Source organism: Triticum dicoccoides, chromosome 6A (genome assembly GCF_002162155.2).
Source record: "Triticum dicoccoides isolate Atlit2015 ecotype Zavitan chromosome 6A, WEW_v2.0, whole genome shotgun sequence".
Lineage (NCBI taxonomy): Eukaryota > Viridiplantae > Streptophyta > Magnoliopsida > Poales > Poaceae > Triticum > Triticum dicoccoides.
This window is the reverse complement of record NC_041390.1, coordinates 410,613,638-410,634,754: the sequence shown is the minus strand read 5'-3', so window position 1 is coordinate 410,634,754 and position 21,117 is coordinate 410,613,638.

The window sequence follows — 21,117 nt, the reverse complement described above, 5'->3', positions numbered from 1 at the left end:
TGGCTTGCCTGGTGGATAAATGGATTCATGCACAATACTATGGGGGCCCAATTAGATGTCATGTCTACTCGACGCCCAATTAAATGGCTTTCGATGTCATGTTAAGCGTCGGGAAAATTACAGGTGATATGAAGCTTTTCCATTCTCCCATGATACGGGCTTCATACAGGTGCTATGGGCATTAAATGGCTTAGCAACTCAAGTCCCCAATGCAGACGTGCTTAGTTTTTTGTTGCTAAGTTTGCTTCATCTAGGTACACGCACTTATCACTGTTTCTTCCTGGGATCACCAAACTAGTCTGTCTCTTCTTAATTAACTTGCCACATCAGACTTTATGCCTATGTGGCAGGCTTAGCACCTGTAGGATCAAGTACAATAGTGGGCTATAAGCCCGCTTTACATGGCATTTTTGCATATCCGGGGGAAAGAGGCAAGGAAAAAGTGGAGGAGTGGGCTCTCAAGCAAGAGCCAGCCTCTACATGGTGGAGCATCGGGAGAGGCACCTGTATGGAGGTGGTCAGGAATCAGGAGACTCAAGTGGGTCATAGCGCCACCGTTAAAATGATAATGGCAAGTCAAATCACCGGGCCCCACATGTCCAACAGTAACTCATTGTCAAATCACACAGCCCTACATTTGCAGCAGCCTACTCCCTCATCTTCTCGCGTCTCTATCGAACCGACTAGGGGGGAACTGCCCCGCCTACCATGTGGGAAAAGCCCCACCCTCTACTTTTAAATAGTACAGTATACTAATTTTGTATCCATGGATTGCGCCATGGAGCAAAGCCTCAAGAAAATGGCGGTACACATGTATGGAGTATACAGCACGCCCGTCGCTTTCGCGTCGCACCCTAGATGGTCGGTCGGTCTGGCACGCCGCTCTCCGAATGGAATGCACGTCATATCGTGTTTGCACACACATGTGGGACCGCAATTGAGAACCGACCATAGGCACACTCCCCGGCCCCGCAAGTCAGGTGAGTTAATAGAAGTAGTACATACGTTGGTACCTGGACGATCCCTGCAAGACACGGAAGATCAGTTCGTTCATGCATGTGACCAGACTCCAGCAGACACGCCTGGATTGGCTATCGTCTACATATCGTGCATGCTGTGTTGTACATGGCTATAGTTCTGGTGAGGAATCTAAAAAAGGTTTCTTGTCATCTCGCAAAATTAGGTGTCATGTGCTTCGGATCACTGCGAGGGTTAAACAGCGACAACTGAGTTGGGTTAGTCATTGGGGCACATGCACGAAGAGTACTTGGCTGCCATCTAGGTTAAGCCGGCTATGTTAATTAGGACATCTATCGATGGACCCCTTTTCTACGAGTTTATTTTTAATTTGAGCTTTGATCCTCGTCTAGTTTGTCTGTCGTGATTCATCTTGTCTCCTTTGGGCAGTGAGGTTATGATTTCTTGTCATGTGGCATTTTTTCGTGTTATATGTTATAATCCGGTGCTTCAGAACAAAATGACGACAACTGCGCCTCCGGGGCACGTGCATGAAGACTTCTCGACAGTCATTGCTGAGGTCAAGCCGGCTCCGGCCGGTAGACAAAAGAAAATTAGTACTACATTATATAAGCATGAGCCTCTGCGCTTGCTTGCTAGTGTTGCTCTCTTCACACTGTCTCGTCCTCTCCAGATCTAAACACGACAGCGGTGGCTACACTCTCTCTCTACTCACCGCTGGTCATAGATCCAGCCGGATCCTCTCCGCCGGGGAAGGTGAGAAGGTGCAACGTTCACGCGGTCGTCCTTGGCGACGGCTGAGGGAGTCCTGGACTAAGGGGTCCTCGGGCGTCCGGCCTGTTATCCATGGACCGGACTGATGGGCTGTGAAGACATGAAGGCCGAAGACTGTACCTGTGTCCGGATTGGACTCTCCTTGGCGTGGAAGGCAAGGTTGGCAACAGATTATGAAGATTCCTTCTTATGTAACCGACTCTATGTAAACCCTTGATCCCCCCGGTGTCTATATAAATCGAAGGGGTTAGTCCGGAAAGAATATATTCATTACTGTAGTAATACAGGCTAGGACTCTAGGGTTTAGCCATTACGATCTCATGGTAGATCAACTCTTGTAACACTCATATTCATCAAGATCAATCAAGCAGGACGTAGGGTATTACCTCTATAGAGAGGGCCCGAACCTGGGTAAACATCGTGTCCCCCGTCTCCTGTTACCATCGATCCTAGACGCACAGTTTAGGACCCCCTACACAAGATCCGCCAGTTTTGACACTGACATTGGTGCTTTCATTGAGAGTTCCACTGTGCCGTCAACGAAAGGTTCGATCGCCCCTTCAATCATCTATAGTAACGCCGTCCAAGGGGAAACCTTCCTCCCCGGACATATTTTTGTGTTCGGCGGCTTCGTACTGCGGGCCAGCTTGCTTGGCCATCTGGAGAAGATCGATAGCTACGCCCCTGGCCACCGGGTCAGATTTGGAAGCTTGAACTCCGTCGCGGATATCCGTGGAGACTTGATCTTCAACGGATTTGAGACCGCAACGATCGCTCCCCCTCGCCCCGATGAACATGACTTAAATCTGTCATTGGACTAGATTCGGGAGATGGCTCCTATTGCTGCAATGGCCTTAGAACCAGAGCAGATCGTGCCATTCGAGGCCACAGAGTCCACGGTGCTAGAGCCGCACGCAGACTCGACACCCTGCAATATTTGCTCCAAAGGAACTCCGGACTCGTCTCCGGCTATAAGTTCCGGACCATGTACGCTTGCGGACACTGAGCTAGATCGGTTATCGATCTTCGAATTCAACGCCGCAGACATTTTTCAGCACTCACCTTTGGGCGATGTGCTAAACTCTTTAAAGAACCTGTCATTCACGGGAGACTCGCAGCCGAACTATGTCCGGCTCGAACTAGGGGCTGACGACGGAGAATTTTTCTTCCCACCCTCCACCCACTTCATAGCTACCGTCGAGGACTTAACCGACATGCTGGATTATGACTCCGAAGACATTGACGGTATAGACGACGATGCTGATAAGGAGCAAGGCCAAGACCCGCAATTCATGGGACGTTGGACAGCCACCTTTTCATACGATGTGTACATGGTTGATACACCTAAAGAATCTAGCGGCGATGACAAAGAAGACCCAGATGTGAATAAACCTTCTAAGACACAGTCCAAGCGTCGGGGCCCTAAACACTGCTCTAAGCCACGCCGTTCAAAAGATGGCAACACTGGCACTAGAGAAAATAGCACTTCGGACGACGCCGAAAACAACGAAGACCCTGTTGGAGCAGCATCCGAACAGGAGGAACAGTACAATGAGCACGCTAACCCTGATAAACAGGACATGCCGAGCAACCCAGATGACGATAGTTATCGTCCACCCTCAGAGGATGAGGAGAGCCTCGGCATCGAGGCTTTGATCGTGCCTGAGGCACCCCTAGAGCAAGAGCGCTTCAAGTGCCAGCTAATAGCTACTACAAGAAGCCTAAAGAAAAAGCAGTAGTAGCTCCAAGTCAATCAAGACCTACTCATTGACAGATGGACCGATGTCCTGGCAGCTGAAGAAAACAGCCTCAAGCGCCCAGCCAAGAGTTACCCAAAGCGCAGACTGCTACCCTAGTTCGATGAGGAGGCACCAAATCCCATACTTCCCTCGCGTAATGCGGAACGACCACCATGCGGTCAGGATAGTGCGGCAGACCGACCACCCCGTGGTCGGGATAAAATGGCAACTCAGGCCGAACAGCAAGCGGCCCCACCACCTTGCAAAAACAGGGACAGTAGGGCAGGACACACCAGATCAATTAACGGATCGCGAGGACGCTTCCCCACTCGGGATGACAGCCACCTACTCGGACGTGACAAACTTAATTACACCCAGGCCGATAACCGCAGACGGACTTCATCAAAGGTGCGCTGTGACGCGCCCCGCTATAGAGGCACCGCACACCCTCTCTGCTTCACAGATGAGGTGCTGGATCACGAATTCCCCAAGGGGTTCAAGCCCGTCAATATTGAATCATACGACGAAACAACCGATCCCGCGGTGTGGATCGAAGATTTTATTCTCCACATCTACATGGCCTGAGGAGATGACCTCCACGCTATCAAATACCTCCCATTAAAGCTCAAAGGACCAGCTCGACACTGGCTGAACAGCCTGCTTGAAAATTGCATCGGCAGCAGGGAGGACTTGGAAGAATCCTTCCTCGACAACTTCCAAGGTACATATGTCTGGCCACCTGATGCTGATGACCTAAGCCACATAGTTCAACAACCCGGAGAATCAGCCAGAAAATTCTGGACTAGGTTCCTAACCAAAAAGAACCAGATCGTTGACTGTCCGGATGCCGAAGCCCTAGCGGCCTTTAAACACAATATCTGTGACGAATGGCTAGCCCGCCACCTCAGCCAAGAAAAGCTGAGGTCCATGGCAGCCCTCACGGCATTTATGACCCGCTTTTGCGCAGGAGAGGATAGTTGGTTGGCTCGCAGTACAAACACAGCCAACGAAGCAGGCCCCTCCGAGGCCAAAAACAGCACCAGCAAGCTCCGACGCAACAGACACAAACATCGAAGCAATGGCGATAACACCGATGATACCACAGTTCACGCCGGATTCAACGGCTCCAAATCTGCCCAGCGAAAGAAGCCCTATAAAAGGAACGGTGGAGGACCATCCAGCTTGGACTGCATACTCGATCATCCGTGCCAAATACATGGCAGCCCAGACAAACCGGCCAACCATGCTAACAGAGATTGCCGGGTCTTTAAGCAAGCCAGCAAGGTAAATAGCGGAAACAAGGAAGGGGAATCGCAGAGCAAGGACGATCACGAGGAACCCCGGCAGCCGAACACTGGGGGCAGAAGAAATTCCCGCCTCAAGTCAAAACAGTGAACATGATATATGCTACACACATCCCCAAAAGGGAGCACAAGTGCGCACTCAGGGACGTTTATGCGGTAGAGCCAGTCGCCCCAAAATTCAACCCATGGTCGTCATTCTCGATCACCTTTGATCAATGTGATCATCCAACTAGCATCCGTCACGGCGGTTCGGCCGCATTGGTACTCGACCCAATCATCGACGGATTTCACATGACACGAGTCCTAATGGACACTGGTAGCAGCCTCAACCTGCTCTATCAGGATACAGTACGCAAAATGGGCATTAACCCCTCACGAATCAAGCCCACGACAACTACCTTTAAAGGAGTCATACCAGGCGTAGAGGCCCGTTGTACGGGCTCGATCATGCTAGAGGTGGTCTTCGGTTCCCCGGATAACTTCTGAAGCGAAGAGCTAATCTTTGATATCGTCCCCTTCCACAGCGGCTACCACGCACTGCTCAGACGAACCGCATTTGCTAGATTCAACGCAGATGCCACATTATGCTTATCTGAAGCTCAAGATGCCCGGTCCATGCGGTGTCATTACAATAAATGGAAACACATAACGTTCCCTCCGAGCCCCTGGACATCAAAGAGGAGCATACCGCAGCCCTAGCAGCAGAAGTACAGAGCGGCCTGCTCAAGCGGCACCATAATCCGGCCATCGAACCCCTGGACATCGTTAAGAAGGTCCGGACCACACTTCAACAGGGCAGCTCGGTTCGTCAAGAGCTGAATTAGTATATTCGGCCTCCGTCCCAGCCCCGATGAGGAAATGGCATCCATACCGCGCGTACATAACTACGCACTCAAAACCCCATAGGTACTGATGGAGGCATAACTCGCTCGTGATACACAGTGCGGCTTGACTGACCCTGGGATTCGCATGCCTTTATTTTTTCTTTTTATTACGTTTTTTCTCTCTTTTCGAGGTCTATGCGGACAACCCGTTTGCAGAACACACCAAGGATACAAGGAGCTCTGGCATACAAGGGAATCCCCAAGTGGTCTCTATTAAACGATTGCCATACTTGTTTTACGTACCCGCACGCAGCTCGCCCTTGGTTGGGGCATGTTAAATAGCCTTACTTGCTTATCATATTACTTGCACACAGTACGCTTCGACGTACTAATTACATCACAATGGTGAATAAATGGTGGCGTCAACTTATTACTTAATTTTCCTGTTTCTTCACCTTTGTAGATATATTACTTATTGCACACGTGCACCATGGCACGTATTACTGCACCAGGGGCTTCATTACACCCGGCATTACGGAAATAAAAGTCCGAACACTTTTCCAGTATAGTTCGGCACCCCGAACTTATAGCATTATATGCATCGGCTCCGAATCATGTCTTTGGTCAATAGTTGGGTTGCCCGGCTCCTGTGATTACTACATTATGTTCCGCTATATCGGCTAGGGTAGTAAAGGGAGAACTACTATGATTGTGTCCCGGTTCTTCTGGACGAGCACCTAAGTAGAGAAAGGCGAAAACTGACTGTCGTGATGCGACGAGAGCTGTTCAGCTGTTCGAGAGGTTCCAAATCATTAGAGATTTTTTCCACTTCTTGCGAAGAATCAGTTTCTCCGATTAGGCGTGTATAACGCCCCTAGTTCGGCCTTCCGAATACCAGGGGCTTCACCAACTTTCTCAATTGTCAAACTCCTATGGCTAAGTGAGGGCGGTAAAGGCCGCATAGTCTGATTGCCTTGTTCGTTGCGCTAAACACCTCCTTTAAGGACCAGAATGTGGAGTAAAGAGTGTTTAGATTTATCCCGAACACCCCCGTACTATCTACGTGGGGGCAGAAGCCGACGACTGGTCAACCCTCAGATTTCATAAACGGCCGCACAGGAGGTAAAATGTAAATCGCAAGCATTATAATACATAACATCTTTGTTCCATATTACAGGACAAGATAATACAATTGTTCTCATGGGAATATGACATCCCTCGAACATTGCTCCGCCACAAGGCGGGACCCCTCCAGGACGCCATCAAAATAGAGCTCGGGTCGACGATGCTCCTTGCCCTCCGGTGGCCCCTCGGTCATCAGCTTCTTGGCATCCAGCTTTGCCCAGTGCGTCTTGACGCGGGCAAATGCCATACGCGCACCTTCAATAGAGACCGACCGCTTCACGGCTTCGAGCCGCGGACAGGCACTTACAAGCCTCTTAACAAGTCCGAAGTAGCTGCTAGGTATAGGCTCGGCAGGCTACAACCGACCTATTAGGTCCTTCATGGCTAGCTCTGCCGACCTGTGCATCTCGACCAACTGCTTTAGCTGGTCGCTGAAGTGCAACGGATGTTCAAGTCCAAGATATTGGGACCAGAATAGCTTCTCCGTAGACATCCCTTCTTTGGCTCTATAATGCTCGGCAGCATCTGATATACTGCGCGGCAGGTCCGTAAAAGCCCCTGGAAAACCCAAATTCGGATAAGTACAAGGAACATTTCTTCTACATACTAGCTTTGCATGGTGAAAGAATTACCCGTCGCAATCTCCTTGGCCGCCTGAATTTCCTGGAGGGTGTTGATGTCTACTACACAAACTTCTTGTAGACGTTGTTGGGCCACAAGAGTTCATCTATTTCTTCAAAATAAAACCACCATCGTGCTCTGAAAGGATATAAGTGAAGCACTAGAGCAAATGACAAACTACTCCGAAAGATATAAGTGAAGATCAATGAGTAGTCGAATAATCATGCAACTATGTAAAGACTCTCTAGCATTCAAGAATTTCAGATCTTGGTATTTTATTCAAACAGCAAGCAAAACAAAATAAAATAAAATGACGCTCCAAGCAAAACACATATCATGTGGTGAATAAAAATATAGGTCCAAGTAAAATTACCGATGGATGAGGACGAAAGAGGGGATGCCTTCCGGGGCATCCCCAAGCTTTGGCTTTTTTGTGTCCTTATATTATCTTGGGGTTCCATGGGCATCCCCAAGCTTAGGCTCTTGCCACTCCTTATTCCATAGTCCATCGAATCTTTACCCAAAACTTGAAAACTTCACAACACAAAACTTAACAGAAAACTCATAAGCTCTGTTAGTATAAGAAAATAAATCACCACTTAGGTACTGTAATTAACTCATTCTTTATTTATATTGGTGTTAAACCTACTGTATTACAACTTTTCTATGGTTCATAAACTCTATTTCTAGCCATAGATTCATCAAAATAAGCAAACAACACACGAAAAACAGAATCTGTCAAAAACAGAACAGTCTGTAGTAATCTGTAGGTTTCAAACACTTATGGAACTCCAAAAATTCTAAAATAAATTTCTGGACGTGAGGAATTTATCTATTAATCATGTGCAAAAATAATTCACTAAATAGCACTCTCCAATAAAAAATGGCAGCAAATCTCGTGAGCGCTAAAGTTTTTGTGTTTTACAGCATGATCGCAAAGACTTTCCCCAAGTCTTCCCAAAGGTTCTACATGGCACAAACACTAATTAAAAGCATAAAACCACATGTAAACAGAGGCTATATGAATTATTTATTACTAGACAGGAACAAAAAGCAAGGAACAAAAATTAAGTTGGGTTGCCTCCCAACAAGCGCTATCGTTTAACGCCCCTAGCTAGGCATGATGATTTCAATGATGCTCACATAAAAGATAAGAATTGAAACATAAAGAGAGCATCATGAAGAATATGACTAGCACATTTAAGTCTAACCCACATCCTATGCATAGGAATTTTTTGAGCAAACAATTTATGAGAACAACAATCAACTTGCATAGGAAGGTAAAACAAGCATAACTTCAAAATTTTAAGCACATAGAGAGGAAACTTGATATTATTGCAATTCCTACAAGCATATATTCCTCCCTCATAATAATTTTCAGTAGCATCATGAATGAATTCAACAATGTAACTATCACATAAAGCATTTTTTTCATGATCTACAAGCATAGAAAATTTACTACTCTCCACATAGGCAAAATTCTTCTCATTCGGAATAGTGGGAGTAAACTCGACAAAATAACTATCGTGTGATTCAAAATTGAAATCAAGATGACAAGTTTCATGGATATCATTATTCTTTATAGCATATGTGTCATCTCAATAATCATCATAGATAGGAGGGATGCTTTCATCATAATAAATTTGCTCATCAAAACTTAGGGGACAAAAAATATCATCTTCATCAAACATAGCTTCCCCAAGCTTGTGGCTTTGCATATCATTAGCATCATGGATAATCAAGGAATTCATACTAACAACATTGCAATCATGCTCATCATACAAAGATTTAGTTCCAAACATTCTAATGCATTCTTCCTCTAGCAATTGAGCACAATTATCAGAATCCTTATTTTCACGGAAGATATTAAAAAGATAAAGCATATGAGGCACCCTCAATTCCATTTTTTATAGTTTTATTTTATAAACTAAACTAGTGATAAAACAAGAAACTAAAAGATTCAATTGCAAGATCTAAAGATATACCTTCAAGCGCTAACCTCCCCGGCAATGGTGCCAGAAAAGAGCTTGATGTCTACTACACGACATTCTTCTTGTAGATGTTGTTGGGGCTCCAAGTGCAGAGGTTTGTAGGACAGTAGCAAATATCCCTCATGTGGATGACCTAAGGCTTATCAATCCGTAGGAGGTGTAGGATGAAGATGGTCTCTCTCAGGCAACCCTGCAACCAAATAACAAAGAGTCTCTTGTGTCCCCAAGAGACCCAATACAATGGTAAATTGTATAGGTGCACTAGTTCGGCGAAGAGATCGATGGTAGATAAAGGTTTTTGTAATTTGAAAATATAAAAACAGCAAGGTAACTAATGATAAAAGTGAGCACAAACGGTATTGCAATGCGTTGAAACAAGGCCTAGGGTTCATACTTTCACTAGTGCAAGTTCTCTCGACAATAATAACATAATTGGATCATATAACTATCCCTCAACATGCAACAAAGAGTCACTCCAAAGTCACTAATAGCGGAGAACAAATGAAGAAGATTATGGTAGGGTACGAAACCACCTCAAAGTTATCCTTTCTGATCGATCTATTCAAGAGTCCGTAGTAAAATAACATGAAGCTATTCTTTCTGTTCAATCTATCATAGAGTTCGTACTAGAATAACACCTTAAGACACAAATCAACCAAAACCCTAATGTCACCTAGATACTCCAATGTCACCTCAAGTATCCATGGGTATGATTATACGATATGCATCACACAATCTCAGATTCTTCTATTCAAACCAATACAAAGTACTTCAAAGTGTGCCCCAAAGTTTCTACCGGAGAGTCAAGACGGAAACATGTGCCAACCCCTACACATAGGTTCATGGGCAGAACCCGCAAGTTGATAACCAAAACATACATCAAGTGGATCAATAGAATACCCCATTGTCACCACGGGTATCCCACGCAAGACATACATCAAGTGTTCTCAAATCCTTAAAGACTCAATCCGATAAAATAACTTCAAAGGGAAAACTCAATCCATTACAAGAGAGTAGAGGGGCAGAAACATCATAAGATCCAACTATAATAGCACAGCCCGCGATACATCAAGATCGTACCACCTCAAGAACATGAGAGAGAGAGAGAGATCAAACACATAGATACTGGTACATACCCTCGGCCCTGAGGGTGGACTACTCCCTCCTCGTCATGGAGAGTGCCGGGATAATGAAAATGGCCACCAGAGAGGGATTCCCCCTTCCGGCAGGGTACCGGAATGGGTCTAGATTGGTTTTCCGTGGCTACGGAGGCTTCTGGCAGCGGAACTCCCGATCTATTGTTCTCCTCGAAGTTTTTAGGGTATATGGATATATATATCGGAGGAAGAAGTACGTCGGTGGATCTCCGGGCTGTCCACGAGGTTGGGGGCGCGCCCCCCACCCTCGTGGGCAGCCCAGGACTCTTTTGGTCCATCTCCGATACTCCGTGGGCTTCTTCTGGTCCAAAAATAAGTTTCGTGAAGTTTCAGGTCAATTGGACTCTGTTTGATTAACCTTTTCTGCGATACTCTAAAACAAGGGAAAACAGAAACTGGCACTGGCTCTAGGTTAATAGGTTTGTCCCAAAAATCATATAAAATAGCATATAAATGCATATAAAGCACCCAAGGTTGATAATATAATAGCATGGAACAATCAAAAATTATAGATACATTGGAGACGTATCAGGCGTTCTGGGTTTCGGCTCGTGCATCCTGTGCGCTCTGGCGGGCCTTCGCCAGTTCGGAATCTTGTGCCTTACAATCGCGCTCCAAGGACTCAAATCTCTCGATCGTGCCCTAGAGTTGTTGCTGCGCCTCGCCAACCTGGGCCTCGTGCTTATCGCGCGTGGTGCGTTCCTTGGCCGCTTTGTCCTCGACCTCGGCTAACGCCTTCTTAAGGGCTGCCACCTCGGTCGTGGCCCCTAATAAAGTTTATGACACCTCAATCCGGACGGACTATTAATTTTTTCTTAAAACGTACCCACAGGTTACTGCACACCTTGGCTATCCTCCAGCTGCTTCTTCATGAGGCCGACCTCTTCCTCGGCCCGCTCCAGTTTCCGCTTCAGTCCGGAGACCTCCGTAGCATGAGCGGTGACAGCCTGCAACGATACCTGCTTATTCACATAGACAACTTATGTTAGACTCCTGCGATATTTCTTCTCGATCCTCTGTTCGCCTTTTTCTTTCCAAACACCGAACAAAGCATCAGGGGCTACTGTCTATAATGTGATATTCTTCCTACAAACGCATTACTTACCTCAAAGCCTGATAGAAGGCTAGTGCAGGCTTCGGTCAGTCTGTTTTTTACGAACTGTACCTTCTGTATTACCGTTCCCATAAGGGTGCGGTGTTCATCCACAATAGAGGCGCCTCGTAGCACCTCCAGCAGATTATCCGGTGCCTCTGGTTGGATAGTGGTCACCAGCGGAACAGGCACATTCCCTCCTTTCGGGGAATGTCGTTCGCTGGACTCTGGAGCCACGTGGATCTCCGAAATGGTATCCGGCTCAGGTCCGAAGGGAACTCGGTCCCCGTCACTAGTCCCCATAGGGGCTTTTTCCCCCATGTGTCAGGCGACTGAGGAATCATCTCGGGGCGCCACCTTGACGATCTTCGGAAGCCCCCTCCCCCGCGGTCGGGGAAGGTCTTTTGCGACACCACCTCATCGTTACCCTTGGGAGAGACGGAATGAGCAGGTGGAGGAGACATGCTAGCCATCTTCTTTGAGTCTAGCGACCCCTCTGTCGAGGATCGCGGGGAGCCATCGCGTGGTGGACTACAATAACAAGGTTTAAGGTATACCAATATTACGAACCGGGAAGGCCAGACTTTTTTGGATTCTGGTACTTACGAGGCAGCTTGAGGCTTGGTCCGGCGAGGTCGCTCTGGACTGCTATCAACATCCCACACGGAGTTATCTGCGAGGGAGCCTCTAACCCTCTTAGGCGCTTTCGCCTCTGGATCTGCGGGGGCCGCTCTCTTCTTCCTCCCCACTTCAGGTAGGGAGTCGCTTTCCTCTTCCTCTTCATCGTCATCGTCAGCGAACAAAGAGGAACTCTCGTCTTTGGACATCATTTCCAGAGCACCTTTTTGGCGAGGGTCCTTCTTTGCCCCTTTGGACGCTTTCTTAGCCGTCTTCTTTGGCACCTCATAAGGTGCTGGAAAAAGAATTTTCGTCAATAATGGGAATTCTTGGTCTTCGAGCAGCGGAGCCGGACAGTTAGCCCCCTCCACTATCTTGATCTAGGGTTATCACATGTAGGAAAGCTTAGGCTTTTTCTCAAAATATGCTAGTAAAGGGTACGCCTTGAAAACATTAAAAGAGCTTACCGGATTAGCCTGGCGTTTTAAGCTAAGCTCGCGATCTTCGGTCGTGGGCGGTGGCGGTGGCATCTCGCCGGCCTTGAAGAGCACTTTCCAGATTTCTTTGTGCATCGTGCCGAAGAGCTCTAGTAGCGTCTGGTGCTTGGCCGGATCATACTCCCACATATAGCAAGTCCGGCGTTGGCACGGAAGGACCCAGTGAATGAGCATGACCTGGACCACATTGACAAGCTTGATCTTCCTATCTATCCTGCTCTGGACGCATGTCTGGAGCCCAGTCAGCTCGTCCGAGGGACCCCAGGTTAGGCCCCTCTCTTGCCAGGAGGTGAGCCGCATCGGGATTCCGGATCGGAATTCGGGGGCCGCTACCCAGTTGGCGTCACGTGGCTCGATGATATAGAACCACTCCGATTGCCATCCTTTCACCGTCTCTGCAAATGAGCCTTTGGGCCAGGTAACGTTGGGCATCTTGCCTACCATGGCCACTCACCACCTTCGGCTTCACATTGAAGGTCTTCAGCCATAGGCCGAAATGAGGCGGGATGTGGAGAAAGGCCTCACACACGACAATGAATGTCGTGATGTTGAGGATGAAGTTGGGGGCTAGGTCATGGAAGTCTAGCTTGTAGTAAAACATCAGTCCACGGACGAAGGGGTGAAGAGGGAAGCCTAGCCCGCGAACGAAATGTGTGAGGAGCACAACCCTCTCGTGGGGCTATGGAGTAGGGACGATCTGTCCCTTGGCCGGGAGTCAGTGAGCGATCTCCTTGGCCAAATATCCGGCCTCCCGGAGCGCCTTGATATCCCTCTTCTTGATGGAGGAGGCCATCCACTTGCCCCCAGCTCCGGATCCGGACATCTTTGGAGTGCTTTCTCGGACGAGGGAAAAGCTAAAAGCTTGGGCGCTGGAGATCAGGGATAGAAGGACTGAGGAGGAGCAAGGGTGTGGGTAAAGAAACGGAATCATTATCCCCTTATAAAGGCCATGAATATCAAGCGTCTTCCCACTCTCCTTAAACTCGCCTATTCCCAAGGGCCGTGCAAACGGCACGGTTGGGTCGCCCACGCCCGTATTGATGAGAATCCCGTAATAAGGGGACACGATCTCTGCTTCGGCAAGACATGCCAATGGCAACCGCGTCTCAAAATGTGGAGCGGCAGACGAAAAACGGTTCGAAATTATGACCGGACAGACATGAGGTCATCAGTAGATTAGACTCGTGTAAAAATATATATTCTCTCTGTGGTTATGTATGGTGTGTGTGACAGGTCCGGATACTATCATCGCATCCGAAGACTATCTTGAAGTTCAGATAGAAGGGAACCCGCCTTGCAATGCCGAAGAAAATCTGTGCACCGGACCCCTCATCATTGAAGCCAGGTTCAGGGGCTACTGAGGGAGTCCTGGACTAAGGGGTCCTCGGGCGTCCGGCCTATTATCCATGGGCCGGACTGATGGGTTGTGAAGACATGAAGGCTGAAGACTATACATGTGTCCGGATTGGACTCTCCTTGGCGTGGAAGGCAAGCTTGGCAACCGATTATGAAGATTCCTTCTTATGTAAGTGACTCTATGTAAACCCTAGATCCCGCCGGTGTCTATATAAACAGGAGGGGTTAGTCCGGAAAGGATATATTCATTACCATAGTAATACAGGCTAGGCCTCTAGGGTTTAGCCATTACGATCTCATGGTAGATCGACTCTTGTAACACTCATATTCATCAAGATCAATCAAGCAGGACATAGGGTATTACCTCTATAGAGAGGGCCCGAACCTGGGTAAACATCGTGTCCCCCGTCTCATGTTACCATCGATCCTAGACGCATAGTTCGGTACCCCCTACCCGAGATCCGCCGGTTTTGATACCGACAATGGCTCTTACCCACTGTTGGCGCATCCCGATCAGCGTGCCTTGTGTTCTCTCCCAAGCATCGCTGGCGAGGAAGGGCCTCCCACCCTGATACGTCTCCGTTGTATCTACTTTTCCAAACACTTTTTCCCTTCTTTTGGACGCTAACTTGCATGATTTGAATGGAACTAACCCGGACTGACGCTGTTTTCAGCAGAATTGCCATGGTGTTATTTTTGTGCAGAAATAAAAGTTCTTGGAATGACCTGAAAATCAACGGAGAATTATTTTGGAATATATAAAAAATACTGGAAGGAAGATCCACATCAGGGGGCCTCCACCTGTCCACGGGGGTGGGGGCGTGCCCTACCCCCGTGGGCACGCCCCCCTGCCTCATGGGCCCCCTGACGCTCCACCGACCTCAAACTTGACTCCATATATTCACTTTCGGGGAGAAAAAACCAGGGAGAAAGATTCATCATGTTTTACAATACGGAGCCGCCGCCAAGCCCTAAACTCTCTCGGGAGGGCTGATCTGGAGTCCATTCAGGGCTCCGGAGAGGGGGATCCGTTGCCGTCGTCATCATTAACCATCCTCCGTCACCAATTTCATGATGCTCACCACCGTGTGTGAGTAATTCCATCGTAGGCTTGCTGGACGGTGATGGGTTGGATGATATTTATCATGTAATCGAGTTAGTTTTGTTAGGGTTTGATCCCTAGTATCCACTATGTTCTGAGATTGATGTTGCTATGACTTTGCTATGCTTAATGCTTGTCACTAGGGCCCGAGTGCCATGATTTCAGATCTGAACCTATTATGTTTTCATGAATATATGTGAGTTCTTGATCCTATCTTGCAAGTCTATAGTCACCTATTATGTGTTATGATCCGTTAACCCCGAAGTGACAATAATCGGGAGACTTACCGGTGATGACCGTAGTTTGAGGAGTTCATGTATTCACTATGTGTTAATGCTTTCGTCCGGTACTCTATTAAAAGGAGGCCTTAATATCCCTTAGTTTCCAATAGGACCCTGCTGCCATGGGAGGGTAGGACAAAAGATGCCATGCAAGTTCTTTTCCATAAGCATGTATGACTATATTCGGAATACATGCCTACATTACATTGATGAACTGGAGCTAGTTCTGTGTCACCCTATGTTATGATTGTTACATGATGAACCGCATCCGGCATAATTCTCCATCACCGACCCATTGCCTATGAGCTTTCCATATATTGTTCTTCGCTTATTTACTTTTCCGTTGCTATTGTTATCATCACTATAAAACACCAAAAATATTACTTTTGCTACCGTTACCTTTTACCACCGTTGCCGCTACTATCATATTACTTTGCTACTAAACACTTTGCTGCAGATATTAAGTTTCCAGGTGTGGTTGAATTGACAACTCAGCTGCTAATACTTGAGAATATTCTTTGGCTCCCCTTGTGTCAAATCAATAAATTTGGGTTGAATATTCTACCCTCGAAAACTGTTACGATCCCCTATACTTGTGGGTTATCACACCCCTTCTTCCTCGTTGCCGTAGTGTGGGCAGATCCGGCCTCCCGCCGCCCACCTAGCGACATCCCAGCGACCCTCAGGTATAACTTCCTTCGAAACCGGTCTTGCTCTACTTCCCGAGCTCCTGACGTCACTGCATCTGTATCTTTTACTATTTCTCAGCCCCCCTCGTGTAGATAGGATCGATCGGCTGTTTGAAAACCACCTAATTTTTTACTGTTAAGAGGTAAAACTAGTTCATGCACTCAAATCTAGTAGTACTTGGTTCAAACAAGGAAGAAAAGGGGTGGGGGTGGGGGAAGATTTGTTACCTGAATCTAGGACTTGGTCGAAAGAGGAAATAATGGGGGCGAAAAGTAGCAGAGACTGGCTATCCAACTGGTCTCTAGGTCTAATAGGGAAATAAAGGGAATGCGGTACAAACTCAATATAAACCCGATCTATTGGTTGAAAAAGGAAAGAAAGTGGGGACTGGGGGACAAGTCAATAGAGTAAGTCCAGCACTAGATTTGGTAGCCTCACACAGTATAAGGTGGCTATATACCGAACAAAAATGGGACCAACCCAGATATCCTCTTATTATGTTTGTTGCCCCGAGCCGCTCTTATGTAATGCCACTGGTAAAATGTAGCAGTCGCACTGTTAAAAGTAAGGACACGTTAAACCAATGTTGTTTTCAATGTAATGCCTCCAATAATATGAATCAATGGCACTTTTTTATGTCCAACTAAATTTCCCATTAAGATAAGTTGCTTCTTTTTGTTAGAGATGCAACTGTCCTAGTTCGCCTACTCTCCAGGAGCTTCATGACCAACCTTGATGTTGCTCAATTTTATTGCAACTAATGAAGAAGAAGCTCTGTGGGTTTCTTTTTCTGATGGAAATGGAACCGGGGCTGGAGCCCTTTTCTTAAAAAAGAAGAAGAAGAAGAAGCTGCTAGCTCATGGTACATTGCTTCATTTTAGGTGAACTGCACCAAAAGGTCCCATGAATTGAATCATCCATGCTGGTGACTAGTGTCATCCCTTCTACGATGGTGTTGACTGCAGATATGGTTCCCATCACGAGGTATGTTCCTTTTTGGTCTGACCGTTTGCCAAAGTTCCTACATGTTGATCCTGCTCTTGTGCTACTGTTTTGGCACTGCCATGATAAAGCAGTAATGTCATTATTTTGCACCTTAATCTAGTGGCACTATTAATTTGAGGAAATGTTTTGGCACCGCTAGTGCCACTGTTTGTTTTTTTATATGTCGAAAGAGGGGGTTCCCTCCGATTTCATTAAAGAAACCCAACCATAGAGAACCATTATCCGACAACATCTCAGTGTAAACGGGCAGTTATGCAACTACTACTAAAACAGACTGAGTACTAGCAGGAGACAAGTTTGCCACATAAGCTAGGCAGGTAGGGGGACGCAGCACCAGCTCGACCAAGTTTGGATTACAACCCAAATGCTACAACAGAAACATCAGGGGGAAGATAGGGACTGAAAGAGCCAGCTTCAGCATCCCAGTCTAAGCACCCCCAGCCTTCATCCTTGTGAAGCACGGTACACCTCGTTTGCCACCTGCTCAACCCTAGTGTCACTGATAAAATGAAGTAATAATACAGTTAAAATAGAGCGAGTGTCCTCTCTATCATTTCATTTCCAATGTAGATAAAGAAAGTGCTTCTCTTTGTTAATGTATGCTTCATCAACTAGTCCCATTGTTAATGTTTAAGCGTTTCTGCAAACTGGGGTGCTTAATTTTAGTTGATCTGCACAAAAATAGAGATTTGAATGTCTCAAGGACCCTCCTTGTACTACCGCTGTACACTCATGTTCATCACTGGCAGAACAGGGAGACTTGGGTCGATTTCCAGTATGATGTAATATTTTCTTCTATTTATTAGTGTATGTTTCATCAACTAGTGCCACTATAATGTAATCATGCCTTTCATTATCTGTGCAAACAGGGTTATTCAGCTGCATTTTGGTGGAACTGCACAAATGTACGGATGGAACCGGCATATATGCAAAGTGCGAGGTGCCAAGTAAAAATTACCAACACTAACCCTACTCCATCTAAGCATTGGCATCCACCACCATCAGTGGGATGTGTGGCTCTCACTGTGGACGGATCTTTCTCTGCAGCAAATCCTCTAACCAAATACTAGTAGCTTAGACTTAAAAAATACTAGTAGCTTATATTGGCAGTTTTCTAGGGGTGTACTCTTTTCTGAAAGAAGCACCAATCTATTTTTTTCTTTATTTGTACACAGTGTCACAACTTTGACCCAAAGGTCCAGAGCTATTTTAGGGTGATTGGCATAGTACTCAGAGACTGACTGTAAGCATGATTTTTATTAGTTGTCACACTTATGTAAGCATGAGAAGATGGAAGATTAGGTTAGTGCGAATCTTACCTTAAACCCTAACGACGCCGTTGAAACGAGGCGAGCCTCAAGGGAATTGTGGAGAACAGCGGGGAAGACACTGCGCCATCCGGACTCCTCTTGCGGTGGGAGAACGAATACTCATGTGGCTCCGGCTGGCTCTGCACCCTCACGAACGACACACCGTACTCGATCGATTCGTTATCCTCTGGGTGCTCGACCTTTGACCTGTACGCCCACCACCTCCGCTTGACTTTTGCCTCGGGCAAATCTATCTGCTCAATCGCCCAGAGGAGATACTCGATGAACTCGAAGGACTGCGGCGTGACTGCCGCCAAGGAGTACATCACTGTCGTCTCGCTCTTTCGCATACATTGCCACATGGCCCTCACCGTCCTCAAAATCTCCTACTCATTGTCAAACCAAGTAAGGATCTCCTTCAACCTGGCTAACTTTGCCTGGTTGCTGTCGGCGATCTTCCTGATTCGCTGCTGCATCCCCTCCATAGATGTCCTTCTGAGTGGTCTGGTGCTAGCTTTGGAAGATGGGAGGAGAGACGGTGGTCTTGCAATAGAGAAGAGGGAAAGGAGAGACGGTGGTTTTGGAATGGAGATGATGGAGAGGAGAGGGGGTGGTTTTGAAATGGAGAAGAGGGAGAGGAGAGACGGTGGTTTTGGAATGGCGATGATGGAGAGGAGAGGTTCCCCAGCCTTTCGGTTGCTGACACGTGATTCTCAGAGAAGAAACTGCAAGTTTTAGTTTCAGATAAGAAACTCCAAGTTCAGTTTCAGATAAGAAACTGCAACTTTCAGAGGCAGAGCATTTATATTAACATGGCCTTTTCAAACAGTGTTAACATCATGTTGGAAGTTTTATTCATGGTCAAAACTGGAAGTACCAGCCAGTTAACATCATGTTGATCAACATTCATGCATAGCACATCTTCATATGATGCAAAGTCAAAAGGATATGCTATTTTCAAGATGCCCACACAATGTCGAGTGTGCGAAAAACAGAGAAAATGAGGGACGAAGTTTTGGCAAGTGCTGGACATGGTGTGCGCAGATGACAATTGGGACCCACATGTCAATAAAGGTAGAGGCAAAAAATTTGGAGATATTTTCTCTGCATAGGTGGAATTGAACCCGGGCGGAACAACTGTCGGGTAGTGTCACTCGGCCACTAGGCTAGTTCAGTTGTTTCGTTACTAATAAGGCACTTCCTCAGGTGGTCGGATCTTCTACCGCGCCTTTGTGCGCTCACCGCGACGCCGCTATCTGCCGTTGTGAACATGCTGAACAAACGAGAGGAATCTGGAGAGGACTGTACGTGGAGAGGCGGAAAGTCGGGACCCACCAGGTCTATGGCTGTACACAAGCAAGTGCCTCATCGAAAAAATACTTTCTCCTAATGTTATACTGACATTGGGGCCCACGGGTTTGTCAACATAGTTACATTTTTTAGGTGCTTCAACGTAGTTACTATAGGAGATAAATTCACAATGAAGCCGGGGAGCTGGCAGGTATCATTTATTATCACTGGGGCAGCAAGTATCAGCTGGGTTTTGGGCTGCCCCCTCTAGGCTTTCTTTTCTAACATGCGCAGCCCACGACCTCGGATGGGAGGTCCATTGGCCTGTTTGTATTTTCTTGAGGGTCGTCATGTATCGACCGGCCTATGGACCTCCCATCCGAGGTTTTATTTTTCCTGAAACATCAGCAGCCCAATTTATGTATTTTTTTGAAGAAAACGCAGAGGTCTGTTATATTTTTCTATATAAGAATAGGAACACCTGGTCCAACTTATGTTTCCCTTCTAACTATATTATATATATAAATTATTTTATATGTTATTATATATTATTGTTATTGTCATCATATATTTAACAGATACTTACATATGTAAGAAAACAATATCCCACATCTTATTAACTTATAAAAACAATTTCTTAACAATAAAATCCTAGATTTTTCTTGGCAACGAAAATCCTGGTGATTGTGTACAAAAGCTTGGTAAGATTTAAGGACCAATGTAACAATAAATCACTTATTATTTAAACATATATAAATAACAAAATGGTCAGCCCCTGTTTATTTTTTTGATAACATTGGTGCGCCCACCCCAACATTATAATTATAGTAATCCCAGCAAAATCGTGTATTTCGAGAAAGTGCAAATGGCCTGTAATTTTTTAGGAAAAACATAAATGGGCCGCATGGACGCTACATTCTTTGTTCACCTAGCCCAGCTAATGGACTGTAACTCAAAAAAAAGATATCAAATGGACTGTAAATTCTACCCCGCAAAAAAAAGAATGTAAATTCTGAAAAAATGGGTTGCATACGTGCCAAATTTTTGGAGGCTGGAATGTGGGCCAATAGGTCGAAGCCAATGCAAGTCATTCTCAACTTAGTCAACAAATGATTCTGACATCGTTAGCCGTTGGATTTACATCCAACGACTGGCATCCATCTTCAATCTCTCGTCTTCTTCCTCCAGCGCCGCCGGGACCACCTGCTCCCGCCTCCTGCTGCTAGCAGCTCTGCTTAGCACGCTTCGCTGTGAAGCGCTACTCCACCGTTGGCGAGGCCATCCCTCCACCCCTCCACACCTCATGTTCTTCTCCACCGACTGCCGAACCACACCGCACCAGATGCAGTTAACCCTCGTACA